We start from the raw sequence: 27379 nt of genomic DNA on the forward strand, positions 1-27379 counted from the left end.
ACGTGGGTGTCAGTACGGCACAGCACTGCAGGAGGATGCAGGTTAGGGCAGAGGTAGATCGGCAGAGCTGTACATGAATCCTAGCACTGGATTGGCAGGACGTTTTATGCACATTAAAGCCGTAGGTCAGGATTCAGATGCATCAAACTACATGTTCACAGGTCCTATTGCGAGAACAGTACGGCGATCTCTACCTCAAGAATGAGTTGACTTGGCAGAGCAGTGGCTAGAGCACGAGTTTAGAACAGCACGTGCTGAAGCTCTGTTTTTAAAGAGCACTACAAGAGCTGTGTCTGAGTTCAAGTGCTCAGTGCACTCCTTGCCGGGAACAAGGTGCATTGGGAGAGTATTTGAACTGCAAGAAGCCTTCTAGTGCAGGATTAAAGGGCAGACTATATTTGTGTTCAGGTCTTGTAGCAGTGCTCCGCTACCACAACTGTGTGAGCGTCTCATCTGGAACTACAGGGTGTTCAAGATGAGAAGTGAAGGATGCAGGGATGGAGAGAAGAGGGTGTAGTGTCATGCCCAGTGACAAAACTGGTGTGCTAGTTATTGGGAGGGATAAAGGCGGGCAAACCAGACTGACCACCGTATTGTGTGTGTAAAAGGCCGCTTTATTGAAACAGATGCACATCACAAACTTTATAAAACTGGCTCCCCGCCTTACAAAACTAAAACCTCTCTAAACATCGAGTTACTTGACCCCTTGGTCTTTATCCCCCACCCATACGATCCCCACATGATAAAAACATCCCCCACTCCGCAAAACACAATACATGAAATGCAAATACATTACATAACTCCACCATAATACACAATCTTACCCAAAACCTTTGACCTTCTTAAACCCCCAAAACCTAACCTCCTGTCCGTCTTCTTGCAACTGTAACTAATGAGCACCAATGTAACACCTCCAACCTGTTTAACCTTTCCCCTTTCCTGAAACCAACTCCCCAACTTAACCTAACTACCAAAAACTCCCGCCAAACTTGTCCAACTTCCAAACCCAATCCGCCAGCACCTGTTCCAAGTGACAACATACAATTCAAAAGCCCCTGTGCACCTGTTCCAAAACAGCCCTGAAAAACCTAACTCCAACTTGGCAAAGCCTCCCAAAAACCGAAACCCAGGGAGGGCGGGTGGGGACAAAAACCTATCCTGCAGCGCTCCCAGCCACCTGGTTTCCAACCCTGAAATGGGGGCTGGGCAAGCGCTGTTAACCCCTATATACCTTTGGGCTGTACTTTTAATTTGGGTTGCATTTGGGCTATTCCCAAGCTGCCCAAAAACTGCAAAGATGTCTGCCTCCATGCTTGCCCCCTCATAATCTGCCCGGGGGCAGACCTCGTGGCTCGGCTGCCCCCAAAACCCTCTTAGTCTGCAGAGTGCGGCCGTGGGGGTGTTGCAATGCTGTTGCCCGCTAGCGTGCATAAATGGTATAGCCCTTTGTTACGAGGGGCTCAGTAAAAAAAAAGGTGTGGCCAGGTGAGCATGTCCCAGAGATCACCTAAGCCGGGACAATTAACACCGTAGATACTGCCTCAGCATCATTTGTTCTAGGCCCTGCCACGTGCTGGTAGCCAATCACTGGGCCCCCGCAGAGCCCCACTAGCCCACTGGCAATCTCAGGTCCCCAGCACAACAATTGGCGACGAGGCTAGTCCGTACCTCCGGTCAAGGACGGTTCTAAAATTTTTGGGGTCCAGGGCGAAGGGGAATGTGTGAGACCACTCTAATTTACATAAGTGACACCTTCTGGGCTCCAAAAGCTGCTTTGTGCAGACTCCTCATGGGCCACAGCTCCCCTCTCAGACACCTACAAGCACCTCTTTCACACCTCATAGTGGGCTGAACGTGTGAGAATAGCTTGGAGGCTGAGAGTTAAAACAGTGCAGACTGTAAAGTGCTGACAATGGGTGTCCCACAGTGTCTCTCAATGGGCCTTTCCTTCCACAAGATGAGGTGTCCCCCGCCCCTAGGCCTCCCTTCACCATCCCTGAGAGGTAAGGGGGGGTCCCACCTCCTGTAGGCCCAATTGCAGACACCTTTCTTCAGTGGGATTAGCAGGGGCATAAGATGTTTGGTGGTGTGTTGCACTGGTGCGGGCCCCATGCTAGTGTGCTGAAACGAGGCCCTGGGCAGCTGCTCATACTGCCCATGCCTTGCGTGGCCCATGGTCTCTTCATCTGCGTGCCCCTGTGTGGGACGGTTGCATGCTTCCTGCTGGGTGTGCAGTGCTTCTGCCGAGTAGAATGGTTTGTACGTAAGTCTGCACATTCTCCGGACGCGGCTGACTGACACAATGCCTGGGCGGCGGGGCAACGGGGCGCATGGTACAGGGTAGATCCTGCATGCTATACACCACAAGAGTGCAGTGTTTCCAGTTCTCTAGGCCCAGACCTCGCAGACACCGCAGATGCAGCGCTGATGATAGAAGCTGGCGTGCTCCTGTGCATCTGGACCCAGGAGACCCATGCACAGTTAATGCTCCTGCCCACGTGCCTGACTGATGCTCAGTGGTGCTGTCCCAGGTATCCAAGCTCATCTGCCTGCAATAGGGGTCTGTCTAACCCCATCCTTCCTCACATAGGCTGGTCCTTGTATGGCTCACAGAAGCAACAAACCAGCTGACTGGCGTCACCCCCAACCAAGAAATCTCCAGCTGCCTAAGTGGTGCCCAGTGAAGTCATACCCCCAAGAAGAGGGGAAGGTTCCTAAGCGGCTCATCTACCAATCACCCACAACTCACATCACTTTACATTCTAATCGATATTATGGTGATATCATGGCGATCATTCCCCCATTAAGCCCTTCATCATAGAAGGTGCCCTGTCTGTGTAAGCATCCAGGTAGAGAGACTGGGTGGAGAGAGTGGAGCTATACTTTGAAGCGACTATGGTGGATGATTGTTAGACCTGGCACCTGTCGTGCCTGCAGCCGCAGTGGTTGGCAAAGTCCCCATGCACAGTTGGTTGGCAAGATGGCCACGGAGGGAGAACACGCATGCGCGAAGAGCAGCGCATGCGTGTAAGCTCTGGTGATGATATTTAGTTCTGCTTCACAAACCCAAGAACGCTTCGCGTTCCTTTCCGGTTCCGGGGTTACGTTTGGCGTCCGGGTCATGGTGGTGGCGTTCTGAGGGCCACGTCGAGTTGCGGCTGTTGACGGTTCACGTTCGGCGAGCTCTAACTCCCTCCAGTGTTAAGGTATTCCGAACTTGGTTCGGCGTTGTGTAATTCTTGTTTGTTTTCACTGCGATTTAGTGGCAGTGTCCATTTTGTTACTTAGTTCATGTGAGTGGATGATTTGAATCCACTTAAGCCTTGTTCGTTGGCTCCCTGGCATCCTTAAGGGAACCATTGATTATAGTCTAGTCTCCCTGCTGTTCGTTGTTTTCTTCATTACTACAGTGTTATTACACTTAAGGTGAAATAGGCTTTCTACTATTCTTTATTTCGGGCTTCTAGGATTGTTATGTAGCCCCGACTTTATTTAGGTAAGTCTATGCTTCAATCATAAACCCTATGAGGGGGTAAACATGTTGCTTCTTTGGCATCAAATATTGAAGAAAATGTGTGATAGACTTTGGGTAAGGTCTTATCGGGTTCATCAATGTTATCCTCCCTGATAGTGGCAGCTGTAGTTAGGCCTTGTTGATCCTCAGCGTGGAAGGACTCAATAACATATGGTTTCTCAAGAGTAACCTCAGACGCAGCAGAGATCATGGATCTTGTATGTTCCTTACATGATATGGAGTTAAAGACTTCCAATCCCTCTTGCTAGTCAATAGACGGGTTGTGTTGTCTTAACCAAGGGAGGCCTAACACCACCGGGAATTGGGGTGACTGGGTAATGTCAAATCTAAGGAGTTCCCAATGGGTTGTTGCTATAAGTATCTCTACCGTGTCTGTGGTATGTGTGATGGGGCCCGACTTCAAAGAGCTCCCATCAATGGTAAATACCTCTCCTATAACTTCTTTCTGAATCTCAGAAATGTTGTTTTCTTGGGCCCATTGCGCATCCATAAAGTTTCCCGAGGCCCCGGAATCAATCATTATGGAGATTTCTAAACTGTGACTTTCCCATTGCAATAAAGAAGGTATAAAGAAGTGGCTTTGAGTATGAGAAAGTGAGGAGACTATAGATCCGGAATGACCCGATGCCTCAGCCTCTTTTGGCCTTGGGTCTTCTAGTTTTCCGACCTCCTAGATTGTTTAGGCTTAATGGGGCAGTCCCTCAAAAAATGCCCGGCTTTGCCACAATACAAGCACAATTTATTGCCCCTTCTTCGTTGTTTTTCTGTTTCACTAAGAGGACCTTTAACACTCCCGATCTGCATGGGTTCAGAGCCTTCTGAGCTTGCTTCAGGTTCCGTTTTTGTATCCCTGTAGGTTATCGTATTAAAGTCAAAACGGGTCTTGTCTTTCCTTCTCTCCCCCAACCTGTGATCAAGTTTCACCACTAAATCAATCAACTCCGTACAGGAATCAGGGGGAACAACAACGCGAGCTAGTGCGTCTTTTAATTCTTCACGTAACCCCTTATAGAATAAGGCGCTACGTTTTTCAAGAGGCCAACCTGCTTCTGCCACTAATCTATTAAAGGTTGAAATATACGTAGGTAGATCTCTGGAACCCTGTTTAAGATTCAGTAGTTCGGTATCAGTTGCGTGGGTGAAAGTATGTTTGTCAAACAACTTATGTAGTTCGCTTTTAAAAGCGTCATAGTTTAATAGCAGAGGATCGTCCCTTTCGATTAGTGGTGTCGCCCAATTGGCGGCTGAGCCCCCTAGGTAAGAGATCATAAACACAACTTTAGCTTGATCCGAAGGAAAGCATGTTGCTTTACACATAAAGTGTAATTGGCACTGGCTGATAAACATAGCACCTTTAGTAGGGTCTCCAGTAAACCGTTACGGAGGGGCCAAAGGTATTGGGGGGTGGAGGAGTAACCACCTGTATAACTGGATTCTGGGAGCTAGAGACTCCCCCCACTCCGTCTCTGTCAAGCCTATTTAACCTGACAGCCATCTCTTGAGTTTCTAACTGGAGATTACTCATCATGTTGGCCAGGCCGCCTAATGTCACGTCCATGGTACTTGGGCGGCAAATCTATTCAAGGCTTTGCGTTCTGTCAGGCCGGATACTGATGTTGCCTCGGAAGTACCACGGAGGTGAAGCCCAGTCCACAACTCCCCCTTACCATATGCCAGGATGTATACACTGGAAACAAATGGTGATGCCCGTGAGGGGAAAGAGGGAAACAAAACAAGGTAAGGAGGGGAAACACAAAGTCCTCTTGCACAGTGGAGAGGGCTGTCAGTCCTGGGAACAAGCGTACCTCTGTCAACCGTCTCCTACAAAGATAAAGAACAGATATTAGTATGTTCCCTCTGTATCCTGTATGAATGAATGTGAAGGTAATTATATGAATATACCTGTTCTCTGTCTACAGGATGTATGTATGTTAGAAAAGAATAACTTCTGTACAGGAATGAAGATACTGAGCATGCCCTGCGAGGTAATATATATATTTGTTAATCCTGTTGAATCTATAATGAAATAACTGCAGTTTGTATGTTCTGTGAATTACCTGTGTGGACATCGTCTAGTGATCCCACCAGTCTAATGAATCAGGTTGTGCAGCTCACCCACATTGCCCACCAAGAGATGGTCAAAACCAAGAAGTAGCTGTGCACCAAAGTGTGGGTCCTGCTCACGGATGAGCATGTGGAGACTCTGGTACAATCCTGCCACTGGTGCCGGGCCACAGGAGGACTCCTGTCTCCATATCCCACGGTAATGGAGAAAAGACCTCAACAGCCATGGGTGTGCACCAGCCTTGATTTTGGAAGCCTGCCAGATGGGAGTTATACGATGGGGGTTTTGGTGATTATTCCAAATACCTGGATGTTGCAATCATTACATCTCAAGGAGCACAGGAGGTACTACCTAAATTCGAGATAACAAAGGCAACTCATGGCCTGCTCAGAGAGCTGAGAACCAATAATGGCCCTCCATTTCATGGACAAGAAGTATCTCAGGTCTTTAAACATCACCCACAAAAGGTCACCCCTCATTGGCCACAAGCCAATGTGGAGGTGGAACACTTTATGAGTACTTTAAACAAAGTTATCAGCATTGCGCCAAACGCCCACTCTCCCACAGGACAAGCTTTCAGACACCTGCTTATGGAGCAGGTGGAACAAGACTGGATCTGCATCACTCTGAATGGATCCCCATCCTAGTGGATGATCAGCGTGTCCTGACCAAGCATCGAGCAGCCGATGTACGAGCCAGTTGGTGCCGCCATGCCAATCGATCCCTTCTCAAGATAAGCAATCTAGCCCTGGTAAAAAGACCAATTTCCTAGCATCAAATTCAGACTACTCTTCGAATGCCAACCGTGGACCATTATTAACATTTATGGCACCAAAGTGACTGCTCGACGAGGGCAAGAAGAAGAGTCACAGAACATTTCTCAGTTTAAGTGATTCTGCTTGTTAGGCCCTCCAGGTCCCCACATTGGGTAACATCGAGGAGACCTCCATCGCCAACTGCCTGTCCATGGGCTCTCCTGAGACTGTGAGGGAAGGTTGAAATGAGAATGCTCAGGGTTAAAGCTTTACAGAGGGGGCAAGCTGCAAGCCTCCCACTGGGCCGGAGAGTCGTGGATGTCGTACAAGGTATTGTCTTAGAAGTTATCCGGTACCCTCCTCTCATCTGGGAGATTATGCTGTATAGTGCCCTGTCCGGAAGTTCCAGGCTCAGGAGACTACAACACCTCTTTTCGATGTTAGAGTGAATTAGGACTCTGTTGTACAAACACACTGCCTGCACTACTGAGCGTCAGTCAGTGTACCTGTATCACTTAGTCCATAGATAGCAACTGTATCACCCCATAAACAATACCTTAAACCTAGACTAGATTTTGTTGATAGATTTTTTGCTCTCTGTTGTATTTCTGTTTCTCTTTCTTGTTGACTGTTAGAAGCTCCCTGATGTTTCTCGGTAAAAGTATAATATTTAGGCAGGTGATTGAGCCTAGAGGCCCTCAAAGAGGACAGTCGAGGTTTCTTTTCTACTGTAATTAAAGCATTATTCCATCTCTTTATGTGTGAGTTGAAAATTAAGTCTTAATTACATGTTATTTGAAAACATAGTCAAATAGATGGGTTATTTGGAAAAAGGTGGGGACTTGGCAGGAACGCTTTCAATGAATGGTCAGGAAGCACACCATGGATGTTTTCTTATACAATATGTATCAGTGTTTAGAAGATTCACATTTGACTGACCCGAACCAGTCGGCCCTTGAAACTTATAGGTGGTGGTCACCGGATATAGTAAAGCAGGAAGGCTTGGGAACTCTCCCTAAACAAGAGGACCAACTGAAAGAGACAACCTCTTACCTCACCAAGAGACCCTGGGCCCAAGCAGCAAGAGTAATCCTAGGGCTTCAAGTATAGTGGCAGAGAGTGCCACTATACTTGACAAGAACACTGTTTGAATGAATTAATGAATGAATGAATACAAGCTTATATAGCGCATGGCTACCCGGAGGCATGCCAGCGCTTATAGACCAGTCATCAGGGACAGTGCCATTCAGTGAAACAAGAAGGTCTTCAGCCGTTTCCTAAAGGCAAGATGGTTGGCTTCAAGCCTGATGTTATCGGGGAGTTGGTTCCGGAATTTAGCTGCATGGAAAGAATGCTGACGACCACCCATGAGTGAACGCTTCACCCTCGGTACTACTAGCAGATGAAGATGGTTAGATCTCAAAGCTCTGAGAGATTGATGGCGGCGGAACAGAGGACTAAGGATGGCCGGGCCATTGTTTGTTATAGAGTTATGGGCCATACACATGGTCTTAAACAGGACCCTTTCCTGTATCGGGAGCCAATGAAGGGACAGCAGAGCAGCCTTCGCGGAACTGTGTCTAGGTACATCCATTAGTAAACGAGCTGCACAATTCTGGACAGACTGCAGTATTTTAATAGAACCTGCGGGGGCACCAAGATAGACTGCATTTGCGTAGTCCAGTCGAGAGAAAATAAGGGACTGGACCAGCAAGCGTCTAGCCTCAAATGGAAGATGGATCAGGGCCTTCCTGAGGAGCCTGAGCAGACCATAGCAGGTCGCGGCAACTTTTTTGGCCTGAACTTGAAACCCCAAGGTGGAGTCAAGCCAGACCCCCAGACTCTTAATTTGGTTCTTGAGGATGGGGAGAAGAGGGGGACAAGAAATTTCGGCCACCACGGGTCAAGGTTAATGGGGTCCTTATAACCCAGCAGCAAGATATCGGTTTTTGAACCGTTCAGCTTTAGGAATGAGGAGTCCATCCATTCCAAAACCTTGGTGAGACAGGGGCCCAGATTATTTATCCCAGAGTCCGGGGCGTCAACCCTGGCAAGGGAGACGACCAACTGCGTATCATCGGCGTAGGTGACCAGCTGAATTCCCCAGGGAAGAACCACATCAGCAAGTGGCCTCATGTAGATGTTAAACATGGTCGGACTCAGTGAAGATCCCTGGGGAAGGCCGTGAAGCAGAGGGAGTTGTTTCGACGATGATTCGTCCTCAAAGACCGAAAAGGATCTCTCCGAGAGGAGGGACTGGAACCATTTGAGGGCCGTCCCTGTGACTCCCACCTGCCGCAAGCGGTGGATCAGGAGCTGGTGGTTTACTGTGTCGAAGGCTGCACTGAGTTCCAACAGGACCACTGCAGCACAGCCTCCAGCATCCACAATATTCCTAATTTCCTCTACTACGGCCACTAGTGCCGTTTCCGTCCCCTGCTTGACCCTAAATCCGGTTTCGGTGGGGTGAAGAGCTCCCATGTTCTCAATAAAAGATGATAATGCCAAGTTGACGTGTTTTTCTGCGATTTTACTAAGCCCAGGCAACAGAGAAATGGGTTGAGAGCTATGAGATGGTCAGAATCCTGCTTGAGTGGAGACTAGGCTCTTTTTGTTGCACATCGAATTGCAAAGTTGTTTGGCTACATACCATTCCAGTATCCTGGCAATTAACGGAGGCAGAGATACCAGCCAAAACGTCTCCTTTCATTTTCAGAATATAATGATAGTCTTCCAGATTCTTGAAAAGAGGAATGACTATGGCGTCTTTAAAAGTCAATGGTAAAACATAGTGTTCCAATGGTGCATTACGTAAGAACATAAGCAAACTTCCTTTAGTTTGACTGAGCTAAAGATTGCTACTGGTCAGGGTCATTCAGTAATCCTGATCTGGTCACTTCATAGAAGTTCTTGAAGTCCCTGTACGAAAAGGGAGAGAACTCTAGGTTAAACATCATCAGATGCTGAAATTGTCTTGCAAAGTATAATTAAGTTTGTCAATCTCCTTTCTTAAAGTCTTAATTATCAAAAAAGTAAGTATTGAGCTGGTCGCACAATTCTTGTGAGCGAGTAATATTTAGTTTGAGGTAGGTGGCATCAGAAAGGTGGCTTTTTATCTGGGAAATTATTTTATGAATATTGGTAGAAGATGTTAGCTTGTTTGAATAAACTTTCTCTTTACATTTAAAAATCAATTTCTTGTCCCACTTCAGAAATCAAGTCTCCTAAGAAAAGTACAACTTATACACTTGAGTGATCTTTCTGCATCCAAGATCTATAAATCATTCAATAACGCCAATGCTCATCGTAACCCCCCACTACCAAAAAAAATGGTTGTCATACTTTTCATCTAAAGATTCCACACCTCCTAGCAAAAAAGCTTGGTTGAAAATCTGCTCACACCTACTCCAAAACAAACTAATTCCCTCAGTGATGCCAACAAAGTTTTTTGCTGCCCACTTCCTCTATCAGACACCTGCTAAACTCTTTAGACTACGACTTAAAGACACCGGCACCTGGGCGTGTAACTCATCACCTGATGATGTCAAACACATGTTCTTTTCGCGCCCCACCCTGTCTACCTTCTGGTTAGACCTCTCTTTCCAATTACATAAAAGTTTCAAAATCAACATCCCTCTAAGCTTTCCATTGATAATCCTTGGTCCGCACTCATCCGAGCCTCCAATTGAACTCCCATATTCAGACCATGTCTTAATACATCTGCTACTTGCCATTGCCCTTGAGGTAATTCTGATTGACTGGAAATCTATTAATAATGTTTCTTGTCATAAAAGGTACACATATATCCCAATCTCTTAACAAAGGCAAGCCCACTACATTGCAACTTCTATGGGAAACACTTTATTCGCAACCAGCCTTCATAATAAGAGAACTCTATGTCACTGTATCACTGTCATGGACTCCATTCGCAACCTTAACTATGCCAGGTTACCATCAACCCACATGACTCCCCTGCACTTCCTTCCCCCTTTACTTCTATTCTACTCACTTACTTCATTTAAGCATTTTTTTTTCTAGTTAGGTATTCCACGTAAATTACCCAGGAGCCAACTACAGTCCTACTGTCCTACAGGAATCAGACCACCCTCTACTGTCTTAAAATCTATAATTCCTTAGCCAAAAATGTAGTCCCCACCCACCAGCTCAACATGACTCGCATACGGCCCCTCACATTCCCAATATTATCACTGTGGTAATTTGAAGCCTACTGTGCACCTATGCTCCCTCCAAGCCTGCATGTATCTATATTTTATGTTATTTTCCTTTCATTGTGTTACTTAAAAATGCTAATAAAATATCTAAAACAAGAAAAATTAATTTCTTATAAAGTAACATTTCAACCTTATGCCTGCCTTTTTCTCAAGAGGATTCAGAAAAGGGGGTGGTGATGAACAGAGTGTCTGAATTAAGCAGACCACTCTTACCCAGTCCAAAGATCAGGGCTTGATCCATCACCGTTATTTAGCTCACTGCCCCATCCCAGCTCAGAACCTGGCTATATGCAAATTAGTCTGTCCCAGGCCCAGTGCATCATGGGAACAGGGCAGACCAAACTACCAAGGAACAGGTACGGACAGGAACAGACTAATTTGCATATAGCCAAGTTCTGAGCTGGGATGGTGCAGTGAGCTAAAAAACGTGATGGATCAAGCCCTGATCTTTGGACTGGGTAAGAGTGGTCTGCCTAATTCAGGCACTCTGTTCATCACCACCCCCTTTTCTGAATCATTTTGTCCACCATAAGCGTGGAAGGGTATACTCAGATGTGAGTCCCTTGCTCATTGCACCATCAGGATTCAAGCAAGCCGGGCCATCGACGCCTGAAATGGCAGAAATCGGTCCCCGGAAGCTTGTTTCCTTCCCAGTACAAGAATTGGCTTGGTAGTTTGGTTTGCCCTGTTCCCATCATGCACTGGGACAGGAACAGACTAATTTGCATAGAGCCAAGTTCTGAGCTGGGATGGTGCAGTGAGCTAAAAAAACGGTGATGGATCAAGCCCTGATCTTTGGACTGGGTAAGAGTGGTCTGCTTAATTCAGGCACTCTGTTCATCACCACCCCCTTTTCTGAATCATTTTGTCCACCATAAGCGTGGAAGGGTATACTCAGATGTGAGTCCCTTGCTCATTGCACCATCAGGATTCAAGCAAGCCGGGCCGACGACGCCTGAAATGGCAGAAACCGGTCCCCGGAAGCTTGTTTCCTTCCCAGTACAAGAATTGGCTTGGTAGTTTGGTTTGCCCTGTTCCCATCATGCACTGGGACAGGAACAGACTAATTTGCATAGAGCCAAGTTCTGAGCTGGGATGGTGCAGTGAGCTAAAAAACGGTGATGGATCAAGCCCTGATCTTTGGACTGGGTAAGAGTGGTCTGCTTAATTCAGGCACTCTGTTCATCACCACCCCCTTTTCTGAATCATTTTGTCCACCATAAGCGTGGAAGGGTATACTCAGATGTGAGTCCCTTGCTCATTGCACCATCAGGATTCAAGCAAGCCGGGCCGACGATGCCTGAAATGGCAGAAACCGGTCCCCGGAAGCTTCTTTCCTTCCCAGTACAAGAATTGGCTTGGTAGTTTGGTTTGCCCTGTTCCCATCATGCACTGGGACAGGAACAGACTAATTTGCATAGAGCCAAGTTCTGAGCTGGGATGGTGCAGTGAGCTAAAAAACGGTGATGGATCAAGCCCTGATCTTTGGACTGGGTAAGAGTGGTCTGCTTATTTCAGGCACTCTGTTCATCACCACCCCCTTTTCTGAATCATTTTGTCCACCATAAGCGTGGAAGGGTATACTCAGATGTGAGTCCCTTGCTCATTGCACCATCAGGATTCAAGCAAGCCGGGCGGACGACGCCTGAAATGGCAGAAACCGGTCCCCGGAAGCTTGTTTCCTTCCCAGTACAAGAATTGGCTTGGTAGTTTGGTTTGCCCTGTTCCCATCATGCACTGGGACAGGAACAGACTAATTTGCCTAGAGCCAAGTTCTGAGCTGGGATGGTGCAGTGAGCTAAAAAACGGTGATGGATCAAGCCCTGATCTTTGGACTGGGTAAGAGTGGTCTGCTTAATTCAGGCACTCTGTTCATCACCACCCCCTTTTCTGAATCATTTTGTCCACCATAAGCGTCGAAGGGTATACTCAGATGTGAGTCCCTTGCTCATTGCACCATCAGGATTCAAGCAAGCCGGGCCGACGACGCCTGAAATGGCAGAAACCGGTCCCCGGAAGCTTGTTTCCTTCCCAGTACAAGAATTGGCTTGGTAGTTTGGTTTGCCCTGTTCCCATCATGCACTGGAACAGGAACAGACTAATTTGCATAGAGCCAAGTTCTGAGCTGGGATGGTGCAGTGAGCTAAAAAACGGTGATGGATCAAGCCCTGATCTTTGGACTGGGTAAGAGTGGTCTGCTTAATTCAGGCACTCTGTTCATCACCACCCCCTTTTCTGAATCATTTTGTCCACCATAAGCGTGGAAGGGTATACTCAGATGTGAGTCCCTTGCTCATTGCACCATCAGGATTCAAGCAAGCCGGGCCGACGACGCCTGAAATGGCAGAAACCGGTCCCCGGAAGCTTGTTTCCTTCCCAGTACAAGAATTGGCTTGGTAGTTTGGTTTGCCCTGTTCCCATCATGCACTGGGACAGGAACAGACTAATTTGCATAGAGCTAAGTTCTGAGCTGGGATGGTGCAGTGAGCTAAAAAACGGTGATGGATCAAGCCCTGATCTTTGGACTGGGTAAGAGTGGTCTGCTTAATTCAGGCACTCTGTTCATCACCACCCCCTTTTCTGAATCATTTTTCTCAAGAGAGCAAGAGGTTCTCCGGTGGCGCTCCCTCTGGTCTAAATTGGTTTTGGCTACTTTCGCTTTCAGAGTAAACCATGGAGCAGCCTTTATTTGGTTTATCTGCGACACATAGGGATAGTTCTATCTAACCTAGACCAACCAATCATTGAAGGGGACAGCTTGATTTTCCACCGAATTTGGTGGAAAGAAGTTTGATTATTCAACAGAGTTGAAGCCTCTGCTAGATGTACTAGCTTCTGGGTTGCTTGTCTAAACCCTTTCTAATCTTAAAAGGAACCGATCAGTTAATAAGTAAATAGTTAGGCCATAGACAAGGAGGTATGGTGAGGTACTGGGTTGGGAATTCTGTGGTCCAGAGGTGATCTAGTGCGTGACTTTTCTCATGGGTGGCTTTAATAGGAGATGAATAACTCGCTAAAATGACCAGCCGTAAGATCGTCATTAGGGGAGACGATAATTTAATTAAAATCTCACATCAATAAAAATCAAGCACAGGTGAGGAGGCTTCTGTTAATCTAATAACATAACTCATTTTTAGCAAATGAGATAAAATACCTCCTTTTTAAAATTACACATATCATATCATCCTATACATGTGCACGTATGTGCAGCGGCCGTCTCAGAATGATTATTGTTTTGTTTTAAGAAAAATATTTCCAAGTTGGCCATCAAGAGCCCATGAGGAGCCGATGGTAATCATGGAATGATTTTTCTTTTGTTTAAGAATACTTAATTCTAAGATGGAGAGCGCACTTGCATGCATATGCATAGCAGCCATCTTGGAAAACGAACAGTGACAGAGCCAAGAGGTGTTAAGACCTATTGGCATTACCAATGTTTTTTATTTAGTTATTAATAAGACACAGTATCCTAACCTACTCTCTAAACATTTGAAAGCAATCTACAGTTTTGCAAAAAATTGTACTACAGAAGTTATCTGCAGTCTCTTTAAGTTTGTAAATAGCATGCTTGACGTGTTCAAGTGTACATATAGTCTAGCTCGGTCTAACCTGGAGAGAACTAGAGCCATTGTAGCAAAACCTTATTGAAAACATAAATAAGAAGACAGTCACAAGCATAGAGAGCTATCAGACCATGAGACAGGCAATCGAAGATTGTGTGGCTATGGAAATGTTATTTTAAATTGTGAGGAATTATTGAATTACCACTTAGGCTGGAGAATAATAATATTAGTAACATTAATAATAGTAATGATAATAATCCAATGTATAAAGCGCGTAGCTACTTCAGTGCTAGATACAACACCCAGTGATCCACAAATCCGTCCAGACTTCGTCAGAAGCGGTCGCTCCCTTCAGCCTCTGGTCTCCTGTGCCTACTCTGCCTGGATACCGTAGTGCTGCACTGCTCTGCTGCCTTTGATAGAGCTTGACTGGGTATCGTAGCGCTGCTTTGCTCTGCAGCTTTTGATAGCGCTTGACTGTGCGTGCATAACTTATGTAAAGTGCCTCTATTGCCTGCTCGCATTCTTTATGTAAAGGGCCTGATCGTTCTAAATCATATTGTGCCCCATTCCTTAAGCGCCTCTCTGCCCACAGCATAATTTAATAATATATTTCCCCCAACCGGTTTGCGGTTTCGTTTCTGCCGCCATTGTGGTTGTTGTTGTGCCCGGAGCCCGCCCTCTCCACCACGCACCCGCCTCCCAGCTGCTCCTCCCTCCCACTAAGTGGCAAGGCTCTCCTCGCCGATCGAAGCGCTGTGACCGTCCTGACTTCGTCAGAAGCGGTCGCTCCCTTCAGCCCCTGGTCTTCTGTGCCTACTCTGCCTGGATACCGTAGCGCTGCTCTGCTCTGCTGCCTATGATAGCGCTTGACTGGGTATCGTAGCGCTGCTTTGCTCTGCTGCTTTTGATAGCGCTTGACTGTGCGTGCATAACTTATGTAAAGTGCCTCTATTGCCTGCTCGCATTCTTTATGTAAAGGGCCTGATCGTTCTAAATCATATTGTGCCCCATTCCTTAAGCGCCTCTCTGCCCACAGCATCATTTAATAATATATTTCCCCCAACCGGTTTGCGGTTTCGTTTCTGCCACCATTGTGGTTGTTGTTGTGCCCGGAGCCCGCCCTCTCCACCACGCACCCGCCTCCCAGCTGCTCCTCCCTCCCACTAAGTGGCAAGGCTCTCCTCGCCGATCGAAGCGCTGTGACCGTCCTGACTTCGTCAGAAGCGGTCGCTCCCTTCAGCCCCTGGTCTCCTGTGCCTACTCTGCCTGGATACCGTAGCGCTGCTCTGCTCTGCTGCCTTTGATAGCGCTTGACTGGGTATCGTAGCGCTGCTTTGCTCTGCTGATTTTGATAGCGCTTGACTGTGCGTGCATAACTTATGAAAAGTGCCTCTATTGCCTGCTCGCATTCTTTATGTAATGGGCCTGATCGTTCTAAATCATATTGTGCCCCATTCCTTAAGTGCCTCTCTGCCCACAGCATAATTTAATAATATATTTCCCCCAACCGGTTTGCGGTTTCGTTTCTGCCGCCATTGTGGTTGTTGTTGTGCCCGGAGCCAGCTCTCTCCACCACGCACCCGCCTCCCAGCTGCTCCTCCCTTGCCCCTCCCCTTCCACTATCCATATATGACAGATACATTCACGCGCAGCGTTCACGCGCAGCGGTTGCGCCCCATGCGCGCCGAAGGTGCACCAAAGGTAAGCCCGTCTACGCCCGTCCGCGCCTGGACCGCGCCCAGGGCCAGACCCCCTGGTCCACGCAAACCCCACTCCTCCCGCATAACGTATGACACCGCCATCCTCCTAGCCCTTAAACCCGGACGTTCACCTCTATGCTGCACTGCTGCCCCAGGACACACCCATGGACCCTTCGCTTGCCACTCCTGCAAATTTACCAGCATCATGACCCACACCACATCCACTAACCCCAAACACGGCTCAGACTCTAACCACCTGAAGTGCATCCTGCTGAACACCCGCTCGGTCCACAGACACGCCACCGAACTCTGGGATCTACTCGACACCACATCACTGGACGTCGCCTTCCTTACTGAGACATGGATGAACGCATCATCAACACCCGATATCGCCATAGCCATCCCGGACAATTACAAGATTATCCGAAAAGACCGCACCAACCAAACAGGAGGAGGCATCGCCATCGTCCATAAGAACACCATCAAAATCACGACCAGCTCCGACGATAACCTTACAACCGCCGAACACCTCCACTTCCAGATCCACACCGACCCCAGGACCACACTCAGAGGCACCCTCATCTACAGGCCACCAGGACCCCGCACACAATTCAGTGAAGACATCACTGACTTCATCAGCCCACACGCCCTCCCCTCCGAGGACTACATTCTACTGGGAGACCTCAACTTCCACCTGGAAAATAACAACGACAGCAACACCACCACCCTTCTTGACAACCTGACCAATCTCGGCCTCAAACAACTTGTTGACACCCCCACCCATGTAGCCGGACATACGCTCGACCCAATATTCACCTCCAGCAAACACATCTCCTTCGATCGCACCACAGCTCTCCACTGGACGGACCACAGTTGTGTTCACTTGAGCTACAAAACCACATCGACCCACAACCCCCCACAACCTATCTCCCGAAGAAAATGGAACAAAATCACCACCGACCAACTCCTCACATCGCTCAACCAAAACCCACCCGACCTTTCATCGGACCCAAACCTAGCTGCCATCAAATTCAAACAATGGATCACTCACAGCGCTGACGAATTAGCACCCATGAAAAACCATCACACCAAACAAGACAGCAAAAAGGCCCCCTGGTTCAACGATGAACTAAAAAAATCCAATAAACTATGCCGAACTCTCGAGAAAACATGGAGAAAAAACCCAACCACCGACAACATGACCACCTTCAAGGCAGCCACCCGCAAACACCACCAGCTGATCCGAGCCACCAAGAAATCAGCTCTCAAGAATCGACTCGACAACAACACCCATAACAGCAAGGAACTATTCAACATCGTCAAAGAATTCACCAACCCCCACCGCAGCCTCAAGCGACATCACTCCCTCCCAAGACCTCTGCGATTCGTTATCCTCCTTCTTCTACAACAAAATTGCCGACATACATAACAGCTTCGAAAACAGTTCCAACAAACAATCCTATCCACCCCCCTCAGAACCTAAACCGCCCTCTCACAATCTCAGCGCCTGGAACCCAATCACCACTGAAGACACCATCCGCCTCATGAATTCCATCCACTCTGGCTCGCCAACCGACCCATGTCCCCACCACATCTTCAACAAAGCAGACTCCTTCATCGCACCCCATCTCCGAGATATTATCAACTGCTCCTTCATCTCTGCCTCCTTCCCAGAAAGCTGGAAACATGCCGAAGTCAGCGCTCTCCTGAAGAAACCCACAGCAGACCCCATATCCCTCCTCCCATTCCCGGCCAAAGTCATTGAAAAAGCCGTCAATAGCCAACTTGCCGCCTTCCTCGAATCCAATAACTCCCTCGATCCCTCACAGTCCGGCTTTCGAGCCAAACACAGCACTGAGACCGCCCTCATCGCTGCAACAGACGACATCCGAACACTACTGGACAACGGAGAAACAGTGGCCCTCATTCTACTCGACCTCTCCGCCGCCTTCGACAATGTCTGTCACAGCACACTCATACAACGCCTCAGCAACATCGGCATAAAAGGAAAAGCCTAAGACTGGATCATCTCGTTCCTAGCTGGGAGAACTCAGAGAGTCCGACTTCCCCCGTTCAAATCAGAGGCCACCGAAGTTATCTGCGGTGTACCACAAGGATCATCACTCGGTCCCACCCTCTTCAACGTTTATATGAGTCCACTCGCTTCCATCGCGCGTCAACACAACCTTAACATCATCTCCTACGCTGACGACACCCAACTGATCCTTTCCCTCACCAAAGACCCCAACACCGCCAAAACCAATCTTCATGAAGGCATGAAAGAAGTAGCCGTATTGATGAAAGACAGCCGCCTTAAACTTAACTCAGACAAAACGGAAGTGCTCATCCTAGGATCAACCCCCTCTGCCTGGGACGACTCATGGTGGCCTTCGGATCTGGGCTCAGCACCCATACCCACAAATCACCCACGTAACCTGGGCTTCATCCTAGACTCTACCCTCTCGATGACCAATCAAGTCAACGCCGTCTCATCCTCCTGCTTCAACGTACTTCGTATGCTCAAAAAAATCTTCCACTGGATCCCCGCCGAGACAAGAAAGACTGTAACCCACGCACTGGTTACGAGTCGACTAGACTACGGAAACACCCTCTATGCCGGAATTACAGCCAAATTACAGAAAAAACTCCAACGCATCCAAAACGCATCAGCGAGACTTATTTTGGACATCCCTCGCCAAGATCACATTACCGGCCACCTGAAAGACCTCCACTGGCTTCCCGTCAACAAGAGAATAACATTCCGTCTTCTCACCCACGCACACAAGGCCCTCTACAAACTAGGGCCCGAATGCCTCAATACTCGACTATCCTTCTACACACCCACCCGCCAACTAAGATCATCCAACCAAGGCCTCGCCACAGTTCCGCGTATCCAAAGATCCACCATGGGAGGTAGATCCTTCTCCTACTTGGCGGCCAAGACCTGGAACTCACTCCCCACTCACCTCCGCCTTTCACAGAACCACATCTCCTTCAGAAAAGAACTTAAAACATGGCTATTCGATAAATAATGAACCCCCTCCCCAAGCGCCTTGAGACCCTCCGGGTGAGTAGTGCGCTATATAAATTCTTGAACTTGAACTTGAACTTGAAATGTAGCACTTCTCTCAGAGTCAGTTAGAACTAAAAAAACAAGGGGCATATTACCAACCAATAGAGATAATTTTTGTCTCTAACTTATTTAGAGACAAAAATTATCGCCGCAAATCGGCGATTTTTATCGCAGATAAACCTTGCTATTAGCAAGGTTTATCGCAAATGCGATAAAAAACGGCCGCAATGCATGAATATCGCTGAAAAGTCAGCGATATTCATGCATTATCGAGCAAATGCTCTTAGCCATGTTATCCACCTCCCATTGGATAACATGGCTAAGAACTGCTCCTGGGCAAGTGTTAGCTTTTGGAGATATTCGCGCTTAGCACGAATATCTCCAAAAGTTGGTAATAGGAGATAGCGATGTTAGCGACTGTTTTCAGTCGCTAACTTCTTGGCACGCCCACTTTGCATGTCATTAGTGATAAATATCACTGACATGGAAAGCGGGGCCCAAGATGGTCACTATCTCCTATTAGCTGTCGCTAACTGGTGTTAGCGACAGCTTGGTAATAGCGAGATAATTTTATCCCCGCTTTCTTGGCTTTTAAAGCCAAAAAAGAGGAGATAAAGCCCCTTGATAATATGCCCCCAAGTTCTTTGTTTTTTCCGAAAAAGTGTTTCCAATGGGGCCTGACGTACTACAAGGGGAAGAGCTTTCCAAAGTTTAGACGCTAAATAGCTGAAAGAGCTGCCATCAAAACGACCTTTCTTCACCTTGAGAACACTAGACAACATGGCACCTGCTGATCTAAAAGTCCTAGATGGTACATGAAGTTTGATAAAGGATTGGAGGTACTGTAGACCTTCGTTGGAAAATGCCTTATAGCAGTAATACAGGGCTTTAAAAGAGGATCTCTGCTTCAGCAGGAGCCACTGCAGTTTCTCAGGGTCAAACCGTAGTATATGCATGCTTTGGTAGGTTGAAGAAAAGATGAGCAGAGTGTTCTGCACTCGTTGGAGTCTCTTTATCTGAAACTGTGTCACTCGGAGATACAGACCATCACAGTAGTCAAGCCTGGCCATAATCAGGGCTTGACTCTGGTAAGAAACAAAATATTTTCTTAAGAGTCTTGAGCAGTCAAAAACATTTCCCTGCAAGGGCGGGTATTTGGTTGTTAAAAAAATGCTTTTCATCTAACCAAATGCCAAGATTTTTTACCTTAGGTTTAGGCACAGGTGATGGGCCCAGAGTATTGGGCCACCAAGCAGTGGACCAGGTGTTAGGATGATTGCCTTAGATCAGAAACTCGGTCTTCCTAGCATTTAGCTTGAGACAATTTGTGTCCATCCACTAAGCGTCTGTAAGGCAAAGGCCTTAGAGAGGAGGACATAGGGGAGGAGTTCTGTGAGAGAGTGAGGATAAGCTCAGAGTTATCTGCAGTTGAGATGATGGTAAACCCATAGCGTTCGATGACCTCAGCCAAAGGGCGCACATACACATTAAATAGGGATGGGCTCAAGGAGGCGCCTTGCGGTACTCCTTGCTGCATAGGAAGCATTTTTGACTGGAAAGGTTTTTGAGACACTTGAATAGTGCGCTCTTGCAGGAAAGAGGCAACCCAACTCAGAGCTTTATGGACCATGCCACAGCTCCAGAGTCTTGCAATCAGGATGTTGTGGGACATAGTGTTGAATGCACCACTGAGATCCAACAATAACAATGCTGCAGAATCGCCAGCATCCACAATTTTACGAATTGACTCTGTTGCAAGCAGCAGGGCTGACTCAGTACTGTATGAGGGGCGAAAACCCAACGGAGGGACTTATTAACAAGGCCCTTGCGCCACTTTTGCATCATTTTTAACATGGGAAAAGTGACGCAAAAGTGGCGGAAGGTGTTCATAAATCAGCCCCTGAGTCCTTTGAAGAAAATCGGGGGGTCACAATAAAGCTCAAGAGCTGCTTAATAACATGCTTATTTGTGATCTTAGAGAGGAGTGGAAGCAGCAAGACTGGACAATAGTTTTTGGGCTTGTTGGGATCCGGCAGAGCATGCTGCAAACGGCGATCACTTAGTACTGGGTGGACCACCTCCACGCCTTGCTCCAAAATGAACAGGGATGCTGGATCAAGCAGGGAGCCGGACTACACCAGGGCATGGAGCAAAGTCAGGTCCTCTGGTTTGATGGATTTAAAGGTCAGCAGCCTAGAGCGATCATCAGCGGAGATGAACCAATAACTTAAACAAGGAGCATCTATAGCCTTCACAGGAAAGGAGGCATACATATTTGCCACCTTTTCAGAAAAGAAATGAGCTATGGCTCAGCCCTCCTCTGATGGCGAAGTAGAGGCTGAGACTAGAGATAGGGAAGAAAAGAGAGTGACTTTACAATGGCAAAAATGTCACAGGAGTTCTGGGCAGACTCAATTTTGTAAGTAAAAAGGTCACAACATGATTTCTTGATATGACAGTAATAGACTTAAGAGCTGCAATGTACTTTATTTTACAGGCCTGCGCTTCTTTTTTAATGCTAACTGTTAATCATTAAACCAGTCAGCCGATGCTTTTTGTTTACGAAAAGACTGATTCACTAAAGGAGCTATTTGATCCTCTGCTCTGCTGATCCAATTGTCTAATTATGAGTCGGCCATATCAATACACCAATCCAAAATGGGTTGGCTGGTGACTAATGCACAGCAGAATTTAAAGGGTTGACTTTGGCTCAGTAACGTGCCATGTACGTGAATGATGGGTGACTTATAGTAAGAAACAGAAAAGGGGATGGCAAAAGGATCAGACCAGGGAGTGGGAGAGGGTGGTCAGTCACTAAACTAGCAAGATTTGAAAAAAAAGGATCAAGGATGTGCCCACATCTGTGTTTGAGGGAGGAAACACATTGCAGGAGCTGTAAACACTTCAAATCAGCCAATATAGTAGCAGCTGAGCAAGTGGTGTCATCAAAATGCAGGTTAAGGTCCCCTGCCACTATGAAATTAGAGTAACGGAGAGTGGAGACAGTACATCAGCTAAAGAGGAGACAAAATTAGAAGCAGGACCAGAGGGGTGATAGATTAGAGTCCCTAATATCATAAAACTACTAGTGAGGGCCAGAGAGAAGAGAGCTGCTTCTCATCCATCAATAGCAAGCTCAGAGAAGGTGCAATGTAATGTTTTTAAGAACAGCCAATGAATAAAGAATAAAGAAAAAAAAAATCAAAGAAAGAACGACTCGCACAATGGCTTATTGGGAAGACATTACTTCGTTATTCCTATTTGTGAACTATGCACTATAATTTCCGTTCCATGTACAATCAACTGTGAAGTTGAGTGCTGAACCATGGTGTGTGTTTTGTATTGGGGTTTCCTTTCCCCTTATGGAGTCGTAGGGAGGTCACGTCTCTGTTTCATTGCACCACGTCTTAGATACATTTTCACTCCTATCACTCTGTGTTGACAAGTGCAGGACTTGTGTGCCCTGACCTTTCTTTGTGCCAATGCAATGTAATGTCTGCTTGAAAATAATAGCAGACCCACCTCCCCTCTAAATTTGTCCATCAAGTCTTACAATATTGAACCCTTTGGGGATGGCAGGTATTGGGTCAGTGGAAGAGTCCTCTTTGAGCCAGGTCTCAGTCAAAAAGACTGCATCTGGCTAAAATTTGTGCTTAACTAATGACCTGCAGTTAAGAGAGAAAAGCTTAGGCAGGTATTTTGCATTTACCTCTGCGTTTGCAATCAGCCTCAATCAACTCACTCATATCACACGGCTTCGCTCGAAATGTTGTTTCTTTCCCAAATATCGATTCTCTCTATTACATATCTCTTGTGTGTAAACCGAATAGCTGCTATGAGTCATATCCTTAGTTAAACACCTTCTCATCCTTGTCAATTTGCTGTGGAAATTGTCGCCCACAGGCTAAACACATGCTTGCTGAATAATGTATCTCTATTTTGGTATAATGACAATAATAAAAATAACTTCTTTATTGTACGTTTTGCGTTGACTACCTAACAAGTGTAGTACATTGGATTGCATCTTTCTGGACAGAATGCTTTTTTCAAATGAACACTTTCAGTTTATCCTAATCGTTTTTTGTGTAGGGTTTACATTTTTCTAAGAGAAAAATCTTGTTGTGTCTTGCGTCGTTGCCAATACCGCAGAGGCTGAGAAATATTGATGCATGGCTAGTACATTTGTTTGAGTTGCAATGCATTATCTGTCCAGTAGATGCATCAAATCAGTCCTGTAGTGTCATTACACAAAGCGTCCCCACCTATTTATTAGTTATGGGGTTTTCATATTGACCACAAATGCAAGGCCCTTATCACATGTGACAGAATTATGCCTAAAGAGATTCCATCACCTGTAACCACATAATTTTAGGTCTGGACTTTGCAGACCTTATAATTCCATGCCAGGAGACATGACCCGCTGCAACACGCTGCGGATAGGGGTACAGTCCCTAAAAACTCTTCTGATGAGTATCACAGGCTTGATTTTTGTGAAGGCCTTGAAGAGGTCATGTACTCCAGAGCCTAAGTAAAGGAAATGCATCGAAATATCGAGGATAAAATATTGAATACAAAAATATCGAATTCCTATCTACAAACAGGTAAGTACAAAAATATCGAATCAAAAATATAGTTTAAAAAAATATATTTAGTCAAAATATCGAATTATTTTAAATGTCTTAAAAATAATTTAAAATTAATGAAATATAAAAAATAATGAACTAAAATGTACTTAAAAATACTTAAATAACCTTAAAATTAAAAAATAATTAAAGTTATAAAAAAATACAATTTTATTTTTCAAAACATATATATATATATATATTAACATTATATTAATAAAAAAATATACAATATTTTTACCGTAGGATAGCGTAGGGGTAAAAATTACTATTCCCACTCCAGTGAGTGCAACAGTAGGGAAAGCCTTGGATAGCATAGGGGTAAACATTACTATTCCCACTCCAGTGAGTGCAACAGTAGGGAAAGCGTTGGATAGCGTAGGGGTAAAAATTACTATTCCCTCTCCAGAGAGTGCAACAGTAGGGAAAGCGTTGGATAGGGTAGGGGTAAAAATTACTATTCCCACTCCAGTGAGTGCAACAGTAGGGAAAGCGTTGGATAGCGTAGGGGTAAAAATTACTATTCCCACTACAGAGAGTGCAACAGTAGGGAAAGCATTGGATAGCGTAGGGGTAAAAATTATTATTCCCACTCTAGTGAGTGCAACAGTAGGGAAAGTAAATACTTCATATATTAACAAAAATAAATTAAATATTACTACCAATACAACATTTATTAAAAGTAATTACCAATTTAATATAATATAATAATTAACCAATTAAAAATACAAATAAAAATTAATTTTTAAAATTAATTACCTATTAATACAAATTAATTACTAATTAACAATTAATTAATTAGCAATTGAAAATTAATTAACAATTAATTAAAAATAAATACCAATAAATAAATGTAAATAATTAATTAATTACAATTAAATTACTTCCCACCCTATTCCCCTATAAACCTACAACCCGCTACAGGAAATACATTTATAAAATTAACATAATTATCAATTAATAAAAATTAATTAACAATTAAAATGTAATTAATTACCAAGTAAAAATTAATTAACAATTAATTCAAGATAAATACCAATAAATAAATTAAAATATTTAATTAATTAAAATTAAATTATTTCCCACCCTATTCCCCTATAAACCCACAACCCGCTACGGATAATACATGAATACAATTAACATAATTATCAATTAATCAATTACGTAAAATGAATTGCCAATTAAAATTTAATTAATTACCGTTCCCACCCTATTCCCCTATAAACCCAGAACCCGCTACAGAATTAAATTACGCAAAAATTAAATAACGTAAAATTCATTTCTTAAAATAAATTATAAAATAAATATACACTTTTCACACACATACCAACATACAAAACACTTTAAAAAATGTGATATTATTAAAAATTCGATATATTTAATACCTATATTACACACTTCGATATTTTAACTTTCTATATTCATGAAAATCGATATTAAATTACTCACCTTAAATTCGATATTTTTGTTGACTATATTCTGTCCATTCGATATTTTGTCCATTCTATATTTTGACTTCGATATTAGTGCTATTCTATATTTTTGATTCGATATTTTGTCTGTATACCCTTAGAAACAGCCAAACTCATGTAAAGATTGTTTATGTACGGGAGGTGTCCCTTCCTGCACATAAACAATCATTAAATAATGGTGATTTTCTACTTCTATGTGAGCTGAAGTATGTAGCACACGTAAAAGTAGCAAATCGTCATTATTGTTTGTTTATGTGCAGGAAGGGACACCTTCCTATACATAAACAATCATTCAGTGCAACACAGGCAAACTTGCTCTATGGTGCAAGGGTGTCTGCGTTGGCACTAGGCAGCTATTCTTAGTGCCAGCGTAAAGGAAAATACAGGTGTGAGCAATTTTGTTGTAAATACAGCGCATCCCTGCGTTTTTGTAAATGACACAGTGCCGCGCTGCGCCATTTCCTTGTAGATATGCCCCAAAATGTCTACCAGACGTGACAGATTTTCTTTACCATGCACTTCTATGCTGTCATTTAGTTTGATGACAAAAGTCACTGACACAATACACTTGCCATTGTGTCTATTGACCCTCAAAGATTTCCCAGTTTGTTTTGAGCTAGATGTAGTGACCGTGAGCGGTCTAGCTTACGCACGCACGCATCCCTACACCCGCAGGCCAGGCGTGGCCTGCGGTGTCAATAAAAGAAGGACGTTGCGCTCGAGCACGTCACTTCCGAGTACAGCACTGGTGTCCGTGTACATCCATTACTGCTGCGCATCCAGCCCCTGCGCAAGGCCTTGGGTCAACCCTGACCACGGGTGACCATAGGGGCCACAGCACAACATTGGCGACGAGCGGAGGGGGCCCAACCCTCGCTCGCACACCTGTGCCTTGTCGGAGCGTCCTGCTCCGTTCCGTGGTGCCTGCCGCGGACATCCTGCTCAACAGTCCCTGCCGCGTTGGGGCCTGTGTGCCTGGCCTCTGCCCTCCATTTGGGTCCACGACGACCCCCACGAGACCTGGCGACCCCTGCGGCCCCCACGAGGCCTGGCAGAGACAGCGGCGCCGGAGCGCGCAGAGCCGGTTTCTCGTTCTGCGACGCCTTGCCGTTTCCCACGCATCTCGCGTGAGACGCGGAACGGCACTGAACCCTGCCATTTCTCACGCATTGCGCGTGAGAGTGAAAAACATCCTGCTGAAGGCTCCCGCGCTGAGGGTGAGCTGTGGAATTCGCTGGGGGTGTACCTGCTGCACCCCAGATCGCGCTCTGCCCGCGTCAAGGGGTGAGGAAGCCTCCGGACCAGCGCGCGGTATCCACACGCTGCCTGTCGACTGACGTCGCCGTGAGAGTAGCGCGGCCTACGGCGTGAACACCACGAGGCGTCCCTGAGATCTACGCCATCGCGAAGATACCGAGGTGAGCCGCACGACGCCCACGTGGCATTACAGAACCAGCGCAGGAGGGGGACAGAGACAGGAGGGACCCACAGACACCGCCCCAACGCACTGTCACCATGGGGGACGAAGGCACACCCGCACCCATCATCAACATCCCATTCCAGCACGCGGCCACAGGGGTGCTACCGCCGTTCAGTGAGGCGGCCGACCCACCTACGGCTTCCCCAAGATGGAAAATTTGGCTTGAAAGGCTGGAGAACTACTTTGTGGTGACAAGAGAGACAGACAACGCAGTGAAGCGGTCGCTCTTACTGCACTACGCAGGCGATGAGATATTTAGACTGTTCAAACACCTGCCCAACACGGGGCCTCCGACCGACTATGACGCAGCAGTCACCGCTCTGAATGGCCATTTTGACCCCCAACTGAACGTGGACTTCGAAGTCTTCAAATTGGGGCAAGCACGTCAAAGGGAAGGCGAAACGATGGACCAATTCCACACCCGTGTCAGGGAGCTGGCCAGCTCTACTGACGAGGACCAACCGAAAGCCATACGAAGGCAGATAATTCAGGGATGTCGAGACAAGACACTGAGAGGGGCGATCCTGCGCAAACCGGGTATTTCCCTGGAAGACATCCTAATTCTCGCTAGATCCCACGAACTCTCAAGCGTCAGAGCCACCGCCATGGAACAGGCACTACACAAGCCACAAATCAAGTTAGACAATATCAAAGTGGAGCGGGCGGATGCAGTACGATCCCAACCACGTGGACCACCCTAAAAGGAACACCGAAGGGACCCAACTCGAACACGATGTGGATACTGTGGGTATGAACTCCACGCGGCCAAGGACTGCCCGGCCCAAGGGAAGACATGCGCAAATTGTGGAATACCAAACCATTTTGCGTCAGTATGTCGCAAGAGAAACACGCCAAAAGCATTCAGAAAGTCACGGATGC

Source organism: Lissotriton helveticus, chromosome 7, assembly GCF_964261635.1.
Source record: "Lissotriton helveticus chromosome 7, aLisHel1.1, whole genome shotgun sequence".
Lineage (NCBI taxonomy): Eukaryota > Metazoa > Chordata > Amphibia > Caudata > Salamandridae > Lissotriton > Lissotriton helveticus.